The sequence below is a fragment of the Macadamia integrifolia genome, unplaced genomic scaffold, assembly GCF_013358625.1.
Source record: "Macadamia integrifolia cultivar HAES 741 unplaced genomic scaffold, SCU_Mint_v3 scaffold151, whole genome shotgun sequence".
Classification (NCBI taxonomy): domain Eukaryota; kingdom Viridiplantae; phylum Streptophyta; class Magnoliopsida; order Proteales; family Proteaceae; genus Macadamia; species Macadamia integrifolia.
The window spans coordinates 733,239-750,374 of NW_024868240.1; the positions used below are offsets into that span (position 1 = coordinate 733,239).

Consider the following 17,136-nt stretch of genomic DNA (forward strand, 5'->3'; position numbering starts at 1 on the left):
CTTGAATTTAAAATTGAATAGAAATTAAATTACCAGTTGTTTATAAACTGGTTATAGAATTATTTATTCATGTAAGAGTAAGATGTTTCTCAACCTACGCATTATGGGAGATGATGGCTAATCCATGTGATTGTCTATCTCAGTGATCAAGTTTCAACTTGAAGCAAGTAGAATAATTGCCTGAAATCACCTGGAGCTAAATTTAAGTTAAAGAGGGGGGGGAGCGCCTAAGAGCATGTTCATTAAGACAAATACTTGGCTCCATTTGGTTACAAGGGAAATTAAAAAAACGAGAAGTAAAATTTAAATTTTATAATTATTACTCCACAGGATTACATTACCAACGCCAAATCATTCCATATTTGGTTACAAAAATTCACTTTACTTCGCATTTAAATACCTTGAATTTGAAAAGCAAAATAAAAATTGAGAAAAGAAGGCTATATGATTGAGTGATTCATCTACCCAAATAAAGGGGTATGCAAAATTATCACCTCACCCCCTCTGAAATAAAAAAATTTCATTCATGTTGATGCCCTAGGATATGCTCTCATTGGCTCTGCGTGAGTGTAAGACCACAACAACCAGACAATGATCTTTTTCCCATTAAAAATTACATTTAAAAAGCATCTTTGCTAAATATGGTAAGAAAGTCGAGTTATTTCTCTAACTATGACAAATAATAATTGTCAAAATTTCCATTTTCCTTCTATTTAATTTCCCTTGCAGCCAAACAAAGCCAAAAATGTGCTAAAAATAACAAATTCACAAAAGCACCACCAATTTTGACACTCATGAAATGAGAAGAAAATTTAAACTCACTACTTACCCCTTCCCATGCCCTGTTTAAGGCTGAAACCTGACAAACTTAATTGCCCGATGATCTATCAGATAGATACTTCTCCATTATTTTTAGTCGATCAAAGCACCAAGAAGGTGTACACAATACAACAACAAATTCACCTTACCCCGACTTAATGAGGTTGGCTACATAGATCCATGCAAGAACAAATAAGTAAAATAAAAGTGAAAGGAAAGTAACACAATAACAACAAATAAGTAAAACTCAGCTAAATGAGGTCTGCTACAGCAAAACGTACATATATTTGTTTAATCCAAAAGCGAAATACATGTGACATTAAGCACAATGGCTCAAGAAGTTTGACCCAAACCTTGTTTATCACTTCTAGATGAGCCCAGTAGGCAACTGACCAAAAAAATCACTAACACCACATTTACATGAAACTTACCTTAATATTAGTCTTATTACCATACAAGTAGATACAAAATCTTGAAAGATTAACATCCATGAAGTGAGAAATAGAGGAAAGGCTTAACAGACCCATTAGTCTTCTTACGATCCACAAGCATTTTCCAATACCTGGTTACCTCCTCTTGGATATCTTTCACATAATTCTTGACTGCAACCTCAACTATCCCACCTTTTACTGTTTCTTCCACATTGCCTGTTACGCGAGCAACTTTAGCTGTAACCCTGCTAGGAAGTGCATCTAACTCCTTTATAACCTTCTCGATATCTGAAATTAGTCGCTCCACCAAGCTCCGATTGAAGTCCTCCCTAATCACCACTTGACTAACAGCAATGTGTTCTGCATCTTTAGGCATTGTGTATGCAGGGGCAATCCATCCAAACCTCCTCAAACTTTCTGAATCCTCAAACATAGTGTGTATTTTGCTATCCTTAAGAGAGAAGGCGGCGAGGGGTACTCCTGCATCCTTTGAGACGATATCAAACCGACCTGTCTTCTCGAATCCTTCCCTCAGCATCTTTGCATTGTCCATGCAATTTACCATGATATTCCTGTACCCCTTCAAGGAAAAAAAAAATTATAAGGTTGCCTCTCTTAGTTTCTTAAGATCATCATTGGGTGTGCCCAGCCAAAAGAGACTAACCAGTCAGAAACCATTTAATCAAAATGATTGCTAAAATGGAAATTGAATTGGAAAAAAAGAATTATGAAAATGAAATGGTTCACTGGTTCACTTCAGCAAAGTTTTATCACAAAGGTTGCTCCTGTAGGGAATTTCACCTAGAACCTTGTATATAATCATGCACTTTTTCAACCAGAGACAGAACTGGAACCAATGACTTTTTCGGTTAAAGCCTGGTCCAGCTTTAGAAACTATGCTTCTCAGTAACTAGTAAGCCTAGGAGGATGATGACCTGTTCTTTTAGTATTTCAGGATCCACAAGAAAATTATGCAAATATGGTATACTGAAAATTCAGCATATCACAATTCTTCTAATTATCATGGGATGAAATAGTGAAAACCATTGGAACAACATCAATCTGGTACTTAGTAATACTAGGCAAGAACAACAGTTCTGTGAGGGAGAGGTTGTTGGCTTCCTGTCGCAGAAGCACTGTAACCAGGAAAGACTAGAAGTGACTGATAAGGATACCCTTTCAACCAAGAGACACTACAACAGCCATTACTAATTGTATCAGAGTTGATAAAGATTACCTCAAAGCCCAATCGAATTAACTGATAATATTGAGCAATTATTTGACTGGCACCTGTAGGCACAAATACAGAAAAAGGGTTAGTAGAAATGTTTCAGTTGCTTGGATTTTCTAATTATCATAAATTTCAAACTAACATTTGATTTATTGGTATGTCCCAGAAAATCATTACGGCTATTGCAAATAGTGTCTAATAGTGCTCAATTTCATCAAGATCATCCAATGGATGGCTGAGTACACACCAGCAGGACAGTTTTTAATTGTGCACTAGCTAGTTCAAGAAGTCTATATGAAACTTACTTAAGAGTCCATCACGTCCCATATATGAGGATCATCCATCTTATGATGGAACATATTAGACCTCGGCCTTCTAATCCACAAAATGAACCATTAAGATTTTATAAATGGCTAAAACTTGTTTTCAGCCACTAGCAGCCCTACAAATAGATATCAGGCTGCTTAATTAAATTTGAGATGAACATAACACCATTATCCCTGGGCTGAAATGTTATAACCCACCAATAATCTATTCAAAGCATTGGTAACCATTTTCAAAAGTAGTTCTCACTTCTAATTCAAACAACTAAGTTGAAAGCTTCACGAAAAAAAATTCTCAAAATTTCTGCCAAAGATTCTTGTAGTAGGACCAGAAGCATTGAGGGTATAAAAACTTAACTGAGGCAAGTTTCATTAAATGTATATAGTACCTTTAGAGAACTTGAGGGTGAATGTGGGCTGATCGGTACCCAGATAATTGATGTGGAAAATGAGCTCTTCCGGCAAATCCTCCTTGGTCCTCCACACAGCATAGATGAGACCATATTTGTGGCCACTGACATTGATGCTCTTCACCAGAGGCAAGCAAAAATCTCATTCAAGTTCAGGGTACAAAAAAGGAGCAATAAATCCTCCACTTGGAGCATCCACGTGAATTGGGGTGTCCCAACCAGTCTCCTTATTCTTCTTTGTGAGTAGCTCATTTAGAAGTTTGACATCCTCAAACTCCCCTGTAAGTGTTGAACCCAAGATTGCTGCTAGCCTGCTACACAAATGTTGTTCTCATCTACCGTCTCCGCCGCTTTCATAGGGTCCATGTCATAGTAACTTTCCTTCAATTTTACTTCCTTCAGCTCCACCTCGAAGTATCTTGCGATTTTCTCCCAACAAACCTATACAGAACATTTAACAGGACCATTGGTACAGGGTGGTTGAATAAAATTCATATACTGATCAGCGCTAATAATTTGGCAAACATGATACAAGCCATGTTTAATGCTCCTGATAGAAACTATAATTGGGATCCAAAAAGCCAAAGTACTCATAACCTTTCAAGTTTCTTGCCCGCACTTCATGACCATTGAACATGACCATTGAGAAGTAAACTATGAATTGGATTATTTGGATCATTCAAAGAGGTTGAAATGTTGTGGTTACATGTTCTCTGTATCTATGTTACTTGTCAGTATAATATGCAATTAATATAGACCTGCAAACAGTTCTGCAACATTGTTCTAGTTTATATCCACAATGGAAGAATATGAAAACGACAATAAGAATAAGGTGGATGAGTAATATCATTGATGCTACTTGCCTCCACATTAGCACCAGTTACAATGTTAGGCTTGTCATAGGTTTTACCCTCGACTTTCCTCTTGTTCTGGCACTTCCTTTTGAAGGCTAGTCCTGCCAACATTATCGCCTCTGATGATCCTACTGTACCCACTTTGATAGCTGTCTCACCATCTCCAACTGGTGCATTGAAGAGGTTGGCTATTATATTCACACAGCGATTCTGTAAAACTAACCAATTAATTAATCAAATGCTGAAATGCAAATGCAAGCTAGCATCATCCTTTTTCATTTATCATGAATCAGAATCCTTAACAATTTATCATGAATCAGAATCCTACTTTCAAAAGCTTGTGAAGTCTCATCAAATGCACATCAATGGACAGATATATCACCTTCTATTTTTTACAGTAATTTCATGTTCAATGTTATCCAGAAGAGTGTTTTTGAAAATACCAAAATCTAGGAGGGTATTTATGAATCCAAGGGGAAAGATAAATTATTCCATTTCATTGGTTATCAGCAGGGGTTGCAGCTACTTCGCTGCAGCCAAATTTTTTTCCATAACACAGATTCACATATTGTCTCACCAATAACTCAACACCTAGCAACAGGTGAACTCTTCTTTCTTTTTTTCTTTTTCTTTTTTTTCCTTCTTTTTTTTTTTTTTTTTTTTTTTTTTTTTTTTTTTCGGCTACAATGTCCACTAGGGCCAGATTAATTTATTGGGCACCCAAGGGGGCAGCCCATGGCAGGGATTGAAGGGGGGGAGGGGGTGGGGGTGGGGGTGGGGGTGGGGATGAGGTACAAAGCCAGGCCTCATTGTGTGGGAGGGGCTCTCGAACTTGAGACCAAGACTCCCCAGAATGACCTCCAGGGCGCAACCAAATGCGCTAGGCAGAAGTCCACAGCAACTGGAACTTACAATATTATACAAGTATTTTGAAACATTTACATCAAAAGGTCAAGCTCATTGGCATCTATGTGACTGGAACCCCACTCCCACCTTCATTGGTCAGATTTCAACCTTAAATAACCATGTGTAAGAGCCAAAACTGAGTAAAATATTTTTTTATGAAATTACATAAATACCAAATCTTATAATGTCTATCACTGTGGACCCCTATTTCTGCCACGTGGAAGAGTGATGTGGTCATTTTGATTGTAGGATATCTGGGGAATAGTTTAGATTGGCATTATGTCAAAATTTAGACTCATTAAATCAAACATCAGCTCACGTATATCCATGCATCCCCGTATTTATCAGTCGAGCATTTCGGTATGCACCTGACATTGTCTATGTCCTATATTTTGTTACACAGACAACTGAAACTTGTCATGTCAACAAGGGAATCTGGGTCTACCCATCATGGTTTTAAAAATCGGATTGGGTCTCGATCAGGATCGCCCCAATTGGATTGATATTGGCCAAGACCGATCCCCAATACCAATACAATCCATACCAATCCCCTGGTAAGGCATAATGGTAAAATGGTCCATAACGTCCAATTATATATATATATATATATATAAAAAAAAAAAAAAAAAATAAAAAAATAAAAAGAGAGAGAAAGAAAAGAGGGTAAATCTATACAATCCTGATTGATACCGATATTGATACAATCCGTACCAATCTACTAGTAAGGTATAATGGTAAAATGGGCATAACAACCATAAAGAGCAGCTCTCTCAGTTGCTTTTGTTTCTGATTTATGATCCACCTGACTTCTCTGATGTATGCTTTTTTTGTTTTGATTTTTTTGGTCTGGGCAAGGCAGTGGACATGGAACATAAATCATCATGCAAGTTACACCATATCTTGCTATAAACTGTTCGGATATCGTGGACTAACCATACTTTTATGGAACTTTAAACTAACCTTTTAACCACTTGCTTAGAGTGCTCTAGGTTGAAATTTGACAAACAAATTTTGGTCTGCAACAATATCACATGAACCACGACAGACACAATTGTGTTATCCAAGAGACTAGGTTCAAAAGAAGCTTCAAAACATATAGCTTTTCCCAAATGTAATTATGAGTTCACCCACATGACCCCATGTTGAACTGTTCTAACCAGAATTTTTCCAAAAAAATAAAATAAAATTAATTGATGTACAATCTAGATCAAATAACCATAACCCATTCTGATGTAGATCAAGCTGTCAAAAGGAGAGTTCAATGCTGGCCCATTTCTGGTTCAGATCAAATTACCATAGCCCATTCTGATGGAACTGTTCTAACCAGAATTTTTCCAAAAAAAAAATTAATTGATGTACAATCTAGATCAAATAACCATATGAAGATCGAGCTGTCAAAAGGAGAGTTCAATGCTGGCCCATTTCTGGTTCAGATCAAATTACCATAGCCCATTCTGATGGAACTGGTGTTTGATCCAGTTGACTCTTTGCGGTGAGAATTCTAAGAGGTCCTCTTCTACTTTATTATCTTTTCTCTGACTGTTTTCAAGCATCCAAGGTATCATTCCATCTCAGTTATTCCCAAGTAAACCACACTACTAATCTGCAGTACTTTCTATTCTCCAGTTCTGAAACTCTCTTTCTTGTTCCCAAATCCATCCCTGATTCAAGGGCTTTCAACCACCTGATTATCTCCATCTTTTGGTTGAGTGTTAGGCCCCATCTGAAGGTGGTTAGATCTAGGTTTGGGCCCCATCAGACCACTGGTTGGTCTGCTACACAAATCACCCACAATTTTGCCCGAATGGATATTTTGACTTAATCTGTTCTGTTTTCTGAGATCGATAGATACCACTTAATGTAAAGCTGAGTTGGACAAGTCAAATCGGCTCACAACTGCAGGATTTTTTTTTTAACCAAATAAAAACCATAAACCAACCCAAAAACACGCACAGGAAATCAGACTATAAAGAACTGCAGACAAAACTACAAGAAGCTATCGATCTCAATTAACTAGGACTTCTTAGGTCAGATCAGTAGGTGACCAAATAGAGACTATCCAGGACTGGAATAAACTTCACACAACCCATCAGACATGTAATAAATCACAGGAGATTGCTGGAGTCAGAAAAAGGTCAAAAAACTCCTATCGATTTCAGATAGAGACTGCAGAAATCACTAGAAGACAAAAACTGGGAGATTTTTAATATCTCTCAAACCCCTGGACAGAACAGACTCCCCTTTGGTTCCAGTTTCCCTCTAGGTAGGACCTACCTTCGATCCAAAACTCAGCCCAAACTGATGGCTGGTCTGGCCTGGGCAGATTCTGAAAACTCTCACAGAACCTTCTAATTATCTGGACAGAATTTGAGTACCTGATTGGATGATCAGCAACCGAGTACTTGATGAAGTCTTGAAGAGAAGAACACCTGAAGAAGAAGCAGCAGCAGCAGCATAGTTTTTTTTCACAAAATCGTTGGAGCTTGAGGAGCCTCCTCTTCTTTATTTATAATGTTGATGCGGGAGGGTATTACAAAATGGAAGGTTCTAAAAAAAGAAACCAAATATTCTCCTAATACAATAGTTTCTAAAAACTAAAAAAAAGAAATTTCAAAAAAGAAACTAACAACTAATGACTTGACTCAACTAATAACTGGACTCCTAAGAAAAGAAATATAACTTAAATTGAACCTAACTAAGAAGGAAACTAATGTAAAAGGACAGAAATCATTAATCCCGTATGCAACCATTATACCCCTAGTTTAGGCCCATAAAAGTGACCCATTACATTCAAAACACATGTGATCTAAGGCCCAACATGTATGGAACCAACCCTAGGCTTATTCCTAATAAAACAAGCCTATTCCGGTGCTGAATCTGCATCAGACATAGTAACTTAAAGTGATACTCCACAGTCTCCACTACATAAATCTGGAGCTTAGTACTATCAGGCATGAGCCAGCTACTAAGCCAGGGACACTTGTGGGCAAACTGCCTCAGAAGCATTGTCAACAGAGGAAAATGAGGGAATGGGAAAATGTTCAGTTCTTCAGATTTTCAAATGCTCAAAGCTAATAAACAAATGTTCGATGTCAATTTATCCAAGAAACTCAAAATCTATGGGAAATTATTCAGGACAAAGAAGCAGGTAGATCATTTTATCAAGACAAACTAAGGGGTGAGCTACAAGATCACAAAACTACAGGACAGTCCAGATAGCTATGCACTACCTGATTCCATCCAGTGTGTACAAACACCAGGAGAAGAGTCCACCATGCATGTCCCATACATGAAGATAATTGGCACGTATTAGAACTTGATTTTATCTCAGATATGATTAGTACTTGATTTATAACTCAGACATGAATCACATAACCGAAAAGTTATTGCTAAAACATGCAATACCTTTGGTATGAACCACAGGCCCAGATTGACATGATCTGTTGAATCAATCACCTAGTAGGTGAAAAATTCTGGAACGTTGCTAACCAATCTAATAGTAGTTCTAATACAAGCAACTAACCAGAAAGTGAATAAAATTATGTTTATTTCTGTCAAGGCTACAAGTAGTGTATCGTTAGATAGGGATTGTGAAAGGATAAGAGATGATTTCCATTAGTGTCAACGAGCAAAGAAAATACCTTTGGAGAAGTTGAGGGTAAATCTGTGTTCATCATCCCCGATATAATTCATATGGAAAATGAACTTTTCAGGAAAATCATCCTTGGTCCTCCACTAGATCCAGCCAACACCAGCATTAAGAAAGTTGATGCTCAGCAACAGAGGAATCAGAAAATCTCCACTGCTTTCACAAGGTCAATGAGATGCAATAACAGCCCCGATTAAGAATCTAGCACAGACCTGCTAACCAGAATCTCCAGAATCAGGAGAATAAACAGGAAACTCAAAAATTCAGAATAAATTAGAAACCAGATATTTTACAGTAGGCTGACCTGATCAAACTGAACTCCTGGTCGAGTGTTGCTCTTATTAATAGATCCTGCAACAGATAACTGAAATATGAGTTCTCTAAATTGGTGCGCAAGGTCTCTCCTAGACATAGTTTTAAAAATCGGATCGGATCGGTCATGATCGCCTGGATTGGTATCGTCTAAGACAGATCCCCGATACTGACCCGATACCGATCCATTGGTAAGGTATAAGGATAAAATGATCCAAAATACCAATTTCTTAAAAAAAAACCCAAAAAAAAAGGGGTAAATTTGTCCAATCCCGACAAATACCAAGATAGGTATCGGTTTGAGACCGATCCAGATCGGTATCAATTGAGACCGATCCCTAGTTTTAAAACTTTGCTCCTAGAAGAACTAAAAATCAGGGTAGCAATACTGGAACTTGAATATTAAAAATTGAAACGACAATTCCAGAACAGATACTGAGAGAAATTTAAGGATTTCTACCCAATATTCTGATATCCATAAGATTAATGAGGTAGTAGGAAACTTGACAGAAAAAAAAAGGATGCCACGTGTAACAAAAGTAGTGACAAGGAATCTACCTGAAACCTCCCTTGGAAACCACAAGTTGAATTGCATATCCTCAAAAGTAGTAGTGTCCAGAAAATTGAAGCTTTAACTCATAAAAATCATGGGGTGTGGCCTGTGACCTATACATGTATTTATACTATTTTTAAACAGATACACTAGTTTGGAATCTCTAGGACCAATTGCTATACTGAAACCAAGGATTAAAGCATTGGTATCGGTCGTCGTATCGGTAGGCCAAAATTAAGATACGTATCGGAGGGTATCGTATCATATCGGAGATACGCTAAAGATACACACATAAATGGATAGGAAACATTTTTTTAAACACTTTTGCATAAAGAATTTGTTAAAAAAAACTACTGATAACATGTATTATGCATAAACACTAAATTGAGGGTATCGCACTAAGAATTCAAGGTTTGTAGTTGTCCCATAAATGTAAAATCCTTGTTCCCAACCTTGATTTCCACTTTAGTTAAAGAAAAATATGGCTGGCAGCAATTTTGGAACAAAAACCCCTCAAAAAATCGTGTTTTTTTTTTTAAATTACCCATCTTGGCTATTATATGACCGTAGCACACTGTATCGGTACATACCGATACTCACCGATACGTACCAATACTCAACAATATGTACCGATCGATACATACCGATACTCACCGATACGTACCAATACATAACGAAACGTACATTTCATCTCAATTTTATATTTTCCATAGAGTCGTGTCGGTGCATATTGTATCATATCGATGTGTATCAGTGGTTTATTGATGCATATCGGTATGTATCGTAGGATATATATCGATACGAAAGGATTTTAAAAATTCCATGTATCGTATTGGGGTGTATCGTATCGGTATCGGAGATACTTTAAACCATGACTGAAACTAAAAGCGAAAAACCAAAACTAGGACTGATATGCAAACCTGTGGCCCAGTCTAGAAGGAAGCCTATCCCTTCTAGGATTCTATGAAAGCCATGCTGGAAAAATACGGACAAAGATTCGAAATCAAAGTAGCCTTCCATCAACTTCAACTCCTCAAGCTCCACTTCGCAAACTCGCAGCAAACCTATATTAGATGGATTTTAAAAGACCACTATTGATACAGGCTGGAGAGTGAATAAACTTCATATAATCCTAACGAATAATTTGGTGACTCATAAACTTCAAATTTCACTACCTGGGTGAACATCACTACTGTTATTGAACTTGCTCTTCAAATTTCATGGATCTTGGTAAACCATCTCCTAGGCTTCCAACTCATCAATCATATTGGTGGTGACGCCCAAACACCAGGTGAGAAGCCAAATACCCATTTTCCATTTGAGCCCCAGACCAAGATCCCCTGCCCCCACTCTGCACTGGTTCCTCTTCATCGCCTCATCAATGTTGAGTTTAAAAAATCATGTTGGTGGGGCATACATTGCCATTTCTTTCTCTTCATAGTAACCTTGAAAAATTATTCCAAGTAACTCCATTATCAGCTTGTGATTTCTTCATAGAAAGGTTGATGATCAGCCCTCTCAATAAGACTGTATATAAAACTAGCGACCGGTATAGGAGTAACTAATCTTGAAAAAAAGGCGAGCTCAGCACATGGAGATTATTTAAACATTTGAGTTATCTAGTATCTTGAACCTCAAATCCTAAATTAATCATAACCAATCCATCATAGATGAAATCCAAAATTCAAAACAAATAAGGGCGGACGATTTTAAAACAGACTTTCCATTCATTAACATATAAAGAAAGAACCAAACAACGAATGAAGTAATCAATGGGCTTGAGAAGAGATGTGCAGATATATCTCGAAGCGAAATTGCTGTGGAGATAGATGCTCATTGGCATCAGCAATCGTCGTCGTCACCCCCACATTTTTCCAATTTCTCTATTCCTTTCATCAAATGGGAGATGCTGGATTCTGAGTTTGAGCTTTGGTGATGACCTGATGTGGTATTGATGCAGATTAATTGGCTTGTTTTATTAGGAATAAGCCTAGGGTTGGGTTCCATACATGTTAGGCCATTGATCCCATGTGTTTTGAGTGTAATAGACCACTTTTATGGGTCTAAAAGGGGGGCTCTAAGATTGAGTACGGGATTACTAGTTAGTTTCCATTTTCATTAGTTTCCTTTTTAGTTGAGCTTGATTTGATTTATATTAGTTTCCTTAGGAGTCAAGTTATTAATTGAGTCAAGTCATTAGTAGTTAGTTTCCTTTTTCAACTAGTTTTTAATTTCAATTTTTAGTAACTATTGTATTAGGAGAATATTTGGTTTCCTTTTTGAGGAACCTTCTATTTTGTAATTCCCTCCCCCATTAACATTATAAATAAAGAAGAGGAGGCTCCTAAAAGCCAAGAATGATTTTGATAAAAAAAAAAAAATTAATGGCTGTTGCTATTGTCTTCTTCATGAAGAGTTGTCTTGTGTTTGATCAAGGCTGAAGGAATTGGTGTTTGATCCAATTGATTCTCTGCGGTGTGAAGCACAAGAGGTTCCTTTCAAGTGTTTTATTCTTCTTCTTATTGTTACTATTCTTCTTCAGCCATCTCAGGTAAGTGATCTGATCTCTCTATAATTCTGGTTTTAGGAAACCCAGATTTCTCCTATCGTCCTTACTGATCTGAGCACTAAACCATCTGATGGTGCTCCAATTTTGATCTCATGTTAGGCCAAGTAAGAGGGTGGATCGATCCTGTTTTGAATCCAATCAGACCAGGTTTTCCTGAGTTATGAATATTTCTCCTATTCTGGCTGATTCTTATTTCTGCCCAGAATAATGATCTGAGTTGTTCTGAATATTGTTGTTTGGTTGCTGGTTTATTCTTCACTGAATTGGTCTCATTAGCTGGGAATTTTATCCCTTAAATCCTAGTTATTATTCAGTTGCAGAAAAGTATTTCTTCTTAAAATTCTAGTCTTTGGAAGTTCTGTCCTCTTCTGTTTCTGTGGATAAAATTCTGATTTATGGTCTGTTAGAACCCTATTCCTATATCTAAGTTAGGCTTTCATCTGGTTTATAGTCTGAACTCATAAATTCCAATTTCTGGCTTTGAAATTCTGATTTTCAAAAATCTGTTTCTTCCTTAATTCTGATTTGTTATATTGCTGCCTTAGTTTGGCTATTCTTGGTTGTTCTTAGTTTAAAAGTTCCTGCAGTCTTGGGACTGGTTTGGTTGTCCAAATCTATCCCTACATTAAGTGGTATCAGAGCATGGTTGAGAACAACACCCCCACCCTAGTTTCTCTTATGGAGATGCTACAGACTACAAGGACTGAGATGAAGGCTGAACAGCAAGCCTTACGGACTGAATTGAAGGCTAAATTGAAGACTGAATTGGATGCCAGGTTGTTGAATGAAGAGACCCCACCACAACCGCCTACTGGCGATTCACGTACAACACCCGAAGTAGAAACCCCATTGAATATAGTTGCTCAGTTGACTAACAGGAGAGCAAACCCTAATCTGAGAGCACCACAAAGGGTTCCGGTAGCACAACCTACTTTTGAAAAGCATGTAAGAGGATATTTTGAGACTGAGCATCCCGTGCAACAGAGGTATTCTAGAGATTCACAAAAGGTCAAGCTCGATCTGAAGGAGTTTGATGGGAGATATGACCCCCAATTGTTCTATGATTGGGTAGTCGCACTAGACGACTATTTTGACTATTATGACTTGCCTGAGGAACGGAAGATGAAACTAACTCGTGCCAAGCTAGTTGAGGCTGCCCGTGATTGGTGGAGAACTTATGAGTATGAACTAGTGGACTGTGGTAGAGAACCTACTACATGGGAAGAGATGAAGCAAGAACTATCTGATAAGTACTTGCCACGTAATTTCAGAGCTTGTATATAAGACCAGCTGAACTCTCTTCGTCAGGGAAATATGACTGTGGTGGAGTATATGAATAAGTTTGATGCACTTTATTCTTGTACAGGCATTAGGAAGAATGAGAGGCAATTACTTTCTCAGTTTCGACTGGGATTACAAGCTGAAATTAATAGAAGAATTGGTGTTGCTAATGTGTATACAGTGAGAGATTGCTTTGACAAGGCTCTTCGAGCAGAGTAACTTATAGCACAACCAGGTAGAAGGTTTCGTTATCAAGCTGTGGAGGTCAAGAAAAAATTTCCAGCCACTAAACCTAACATTTTAGCACCCCCAAGAGCCACAACTCCTTTATGTGAAGTGAAAATACCTCTATTCAAACCAAAAGAACTTGAAGTCAAGGTTCACATTGAAGAGATGGTTCTTGAAGCTTCAAAGACAGAAGGTCAAGAGATAGAAGATTCAACTGAAGAGTTATACATTGAAGAGAGCATAGTAGACAAGACTGAAACCATGGAAGAAGACTCCAGTGAAGGATTCTGTATTGAAGAGAGCATAACAGACAAGACTAAAGATGTGGAAGATGAGGTAGTGATTGAAAGAACTCCACAACAAGTCTTTGAGACTCATGATGAAAAGGAAGAGATTGTTCCTCCAATCCTTGATGAGAAGGTTACCAACATTGACGACTCTATGCACACGACACTCACAGTTGGTATTGATTCAGAGGTTGAGCATATAGAGTTTGTTATGCCATCATGGTTCTTTGAAGAGAAAGCTCCACACCTTGAAGACTACCTTCCAAAAGTCTACAAGCAACCAGAATTTTGTTTGGGAATGGTTAAAGTTGCTACGCACATGTTGTTTCCTCCTTATCACTGCAAAATTCGAGGACGAATTTTTTCAAGATGGGGAGAGTTGATGCAGATTAATTACCAAAATAGGCTTGTTTTATTAGGAATAAACTTAGGGTTGGGTTCCATACATATTGGGCCTTTGATCCCATGTGTTTTGAGTGTAATAGACCACTTTTATGGGTCTAAAAGGGAGGGTCTAAGATTGAATACGGGATTCAATGATTTGTTTCCTTTTTCTTTAGTTTCCTTTTTAGATGGGGTTATTTAGTTTCTAATTTTCAGTCTTAAATTAGTTTCTAATTTTCAGTCACAAGACTTTCTATTTTGTAAGTTTCTATTTTCAGATTTAGTAACTAGTTGAGTTTCTAATTTTTAGTTTCCTATTTCAGTTTTTGGAAACTAAAGTTAGTTTCTATTTTATGTAACCCCTATCACTATTATAAATAAAGCTATGGCTCCTTTAATGAGCCACGATTTTTACAATTAAAAAAAGAAGAAGCTTTATGCTGCTGCCGCTGGGTTTTCTCCATGGCTATACCTTTGTGTTTGATCAAGGGTTAGGGATTGGTGTGTGATCCGATCGACACTCTGCGGCGAGAAGTCCGGGTGGGTCTTTTCTTTTCTGGTTCTCTTATTGGATTATCTTCTTCAGCAGTACAGGCAAGTAATCTGAATTTTTCTGCAGAAATTTCTGGGTTGGTTTTTTCTGTGTTCCTTCCTATCGGCCTAGTTTTTTTTTGGAGAACCAGCCATCCGATGGCCTCCATATTTTGACTGAAGGATAATCCTATCCAGAGGAAGGATCGATCCAATTTTGGGGTCAATCAGACCACTGGATCTGCTGAAGTGAACTGTCAAGCAATTCTGGTCGATTGTCAAAACCTGCACAGATTTAGATTCTGTTTTCTGTTCTGTGTTACTGTGACATTCTGGACTATTAGCATCTGTGATCTGAACCTACTGGAGGTGTTATATTGTTATTAAAATTTCTGGTTTAATCCTAAGACTGCTGCTGATTTATTTCGCTTCTGTTTACTGTTCATTGAGATCGTTTATCAATTCTGGTTTGTGGCTGAAGTCTGATTTTCTGCTATAAGTTTGCTATTGGTTTTGGTTGTTCTTAGTTTAAAAGTTCCTGCAGTTTGGGGCTGGTTTGACTTGTCAAATCCATTCCTACATTATTTTCCTTTTTGAATTGTAACCCTAATGTGGCGATCACTGTTGGCACTTTAACAAATGCACACACATTCTACCAATGCTGCCCAAAGTTGTTATGTGTACTGACAATTTTCACCGCGGCATAGAGCTTACTCACACAGCCTGTACTGCTGGCTAGAGCTGTCTCGAATCCCCTACACTGCAAGTACTGTCATACACATATACACAGCCACATGCATACCCACATTGCACCACTAAGTGGTTAGGCCTACCAGATGTGCACACCATCTTGCAAACAACCACTCCAATATACAAAGCACACATACACAACCATAACATAGGAAATACGTGCTTCGGCCAGTTGCCTACATGCACGGAGTAATGCCCTCTATCAGGGCTCAACATCTACTTAAGTACTAACTTTGACTATACTAGCAGCCAAAGGAACACATTCTCAATTTCCACCCTTGACATTGGTCTTCACCCCTATTTTCCCAGAATGATCTGAGAGGCCACACCCATGGCAAATAGGTTTAGGTAATGGTAACTACCAAGGAACACACTGTCCCTATGTCCAACACCCACTAGACACCAATTACAAATGAAGTTGGGCTTATATCAATGCCCTACAATGAAACGCATGCTAGCATAGATCTACAATATCAAACTCCTATACCTAGCATACATACAAATACTCAAACATACATATGAAAGTAAATGCAGAGGTTGGAGATGCTTACAACCCTTGTTTGAGATATCCAGAGATATCAAGAGATGTCCAGTGTTGTCTCAGAGATGTTCTAGAGATTCCTCGGATTCATTGGAACTTCCAAGAACGGTTGTAACCCAAAAAATTGACAATCGACTAGAACCCCTTGGCAGTAGTAGTTTTCCCAGACACTCTCTCCCTCTCTCTTGCTTCCCTCTCTTTCCTTCTCTTTCCTTTCCTCCCTTTTCTTTTCTTTCCCTTTTTTTTTACTTTCTTTTCCTCCTTTGTAGAAGCTCACATTAGTTCCAAGAATGGCACACACATTTCTTCTCCTTTCTTTCCCTTTTCTTCTTCCTTAACTTTTCTTCCTTCTTCCTTCACTATAGCAAAAACCCCCCATTGATATTACCTTACGAACATAAGCCACACCTCTCTTGAGTCTTCAATGAACCCCATGGATATAATAGAAGAGGTAGATGACAAGGGTTAATGCTCCTAAGGCATTAAAGCACCTTCTTCAAAGCAGAAAACCACTCAACACATAACCCCTTTCTTTTCTTTGTTCTCTTGGTTTGAAATCAATAAATAATGAGCACCTCTCAACAACCTTCTCAAACCCCCATTAATGGAGTAAATAGAACTCCCATTTGGTAACAAAGCCCATTCAATGCTCAACTAACAAAGAAGCGAGCTTCTATCACTAAAATCGTGGCTTTCCTTTTGTTAAACCTCTGTTATAGGGCTTCCAATGATAGAGCATGAAAAAATATGAAGAATGCAACTTGGAATGACCAAAATGGCATTCTAGATCAAAATTTATGGCCATTTGAAGTTCATCCAATGAGATATGTCCATTTGGAATCTTTTGAGGAGGCGTGGGCTACACTAGCGTCGAGCAGAGCACGGCACAGCTTATAGTTGTTGGATCAAGGCTCAAAAGGCGCCTTTAATGAGATCCCTTGGATTAGATCTAATGGCCCTTTAACCTTGGACACACAATCAGAATCGGATCTGACGCAAGGTTGACGATGGTGCAGCGCTGACATCATCCAGCAAGTCGTTGTTGAGCTCCCATTGGTGGGCAGGTTTGTTCAAAGA

At 38.0% G+C, this 17,136-nt stretch overlaps 1 pseudogene; it reads right to left on the reverse strand.

The window, feature by feature from the left end:
- Positions 1-1,038: 1,038 nt before the first annotated feature.
- LOC122064011 lies at positions 1,039-9,736 on the reverse strand (annotated as a pseudogene).
- Between the last annotated feature and the right edge of the window lie 7,400 nt (positions 9,737-17,136).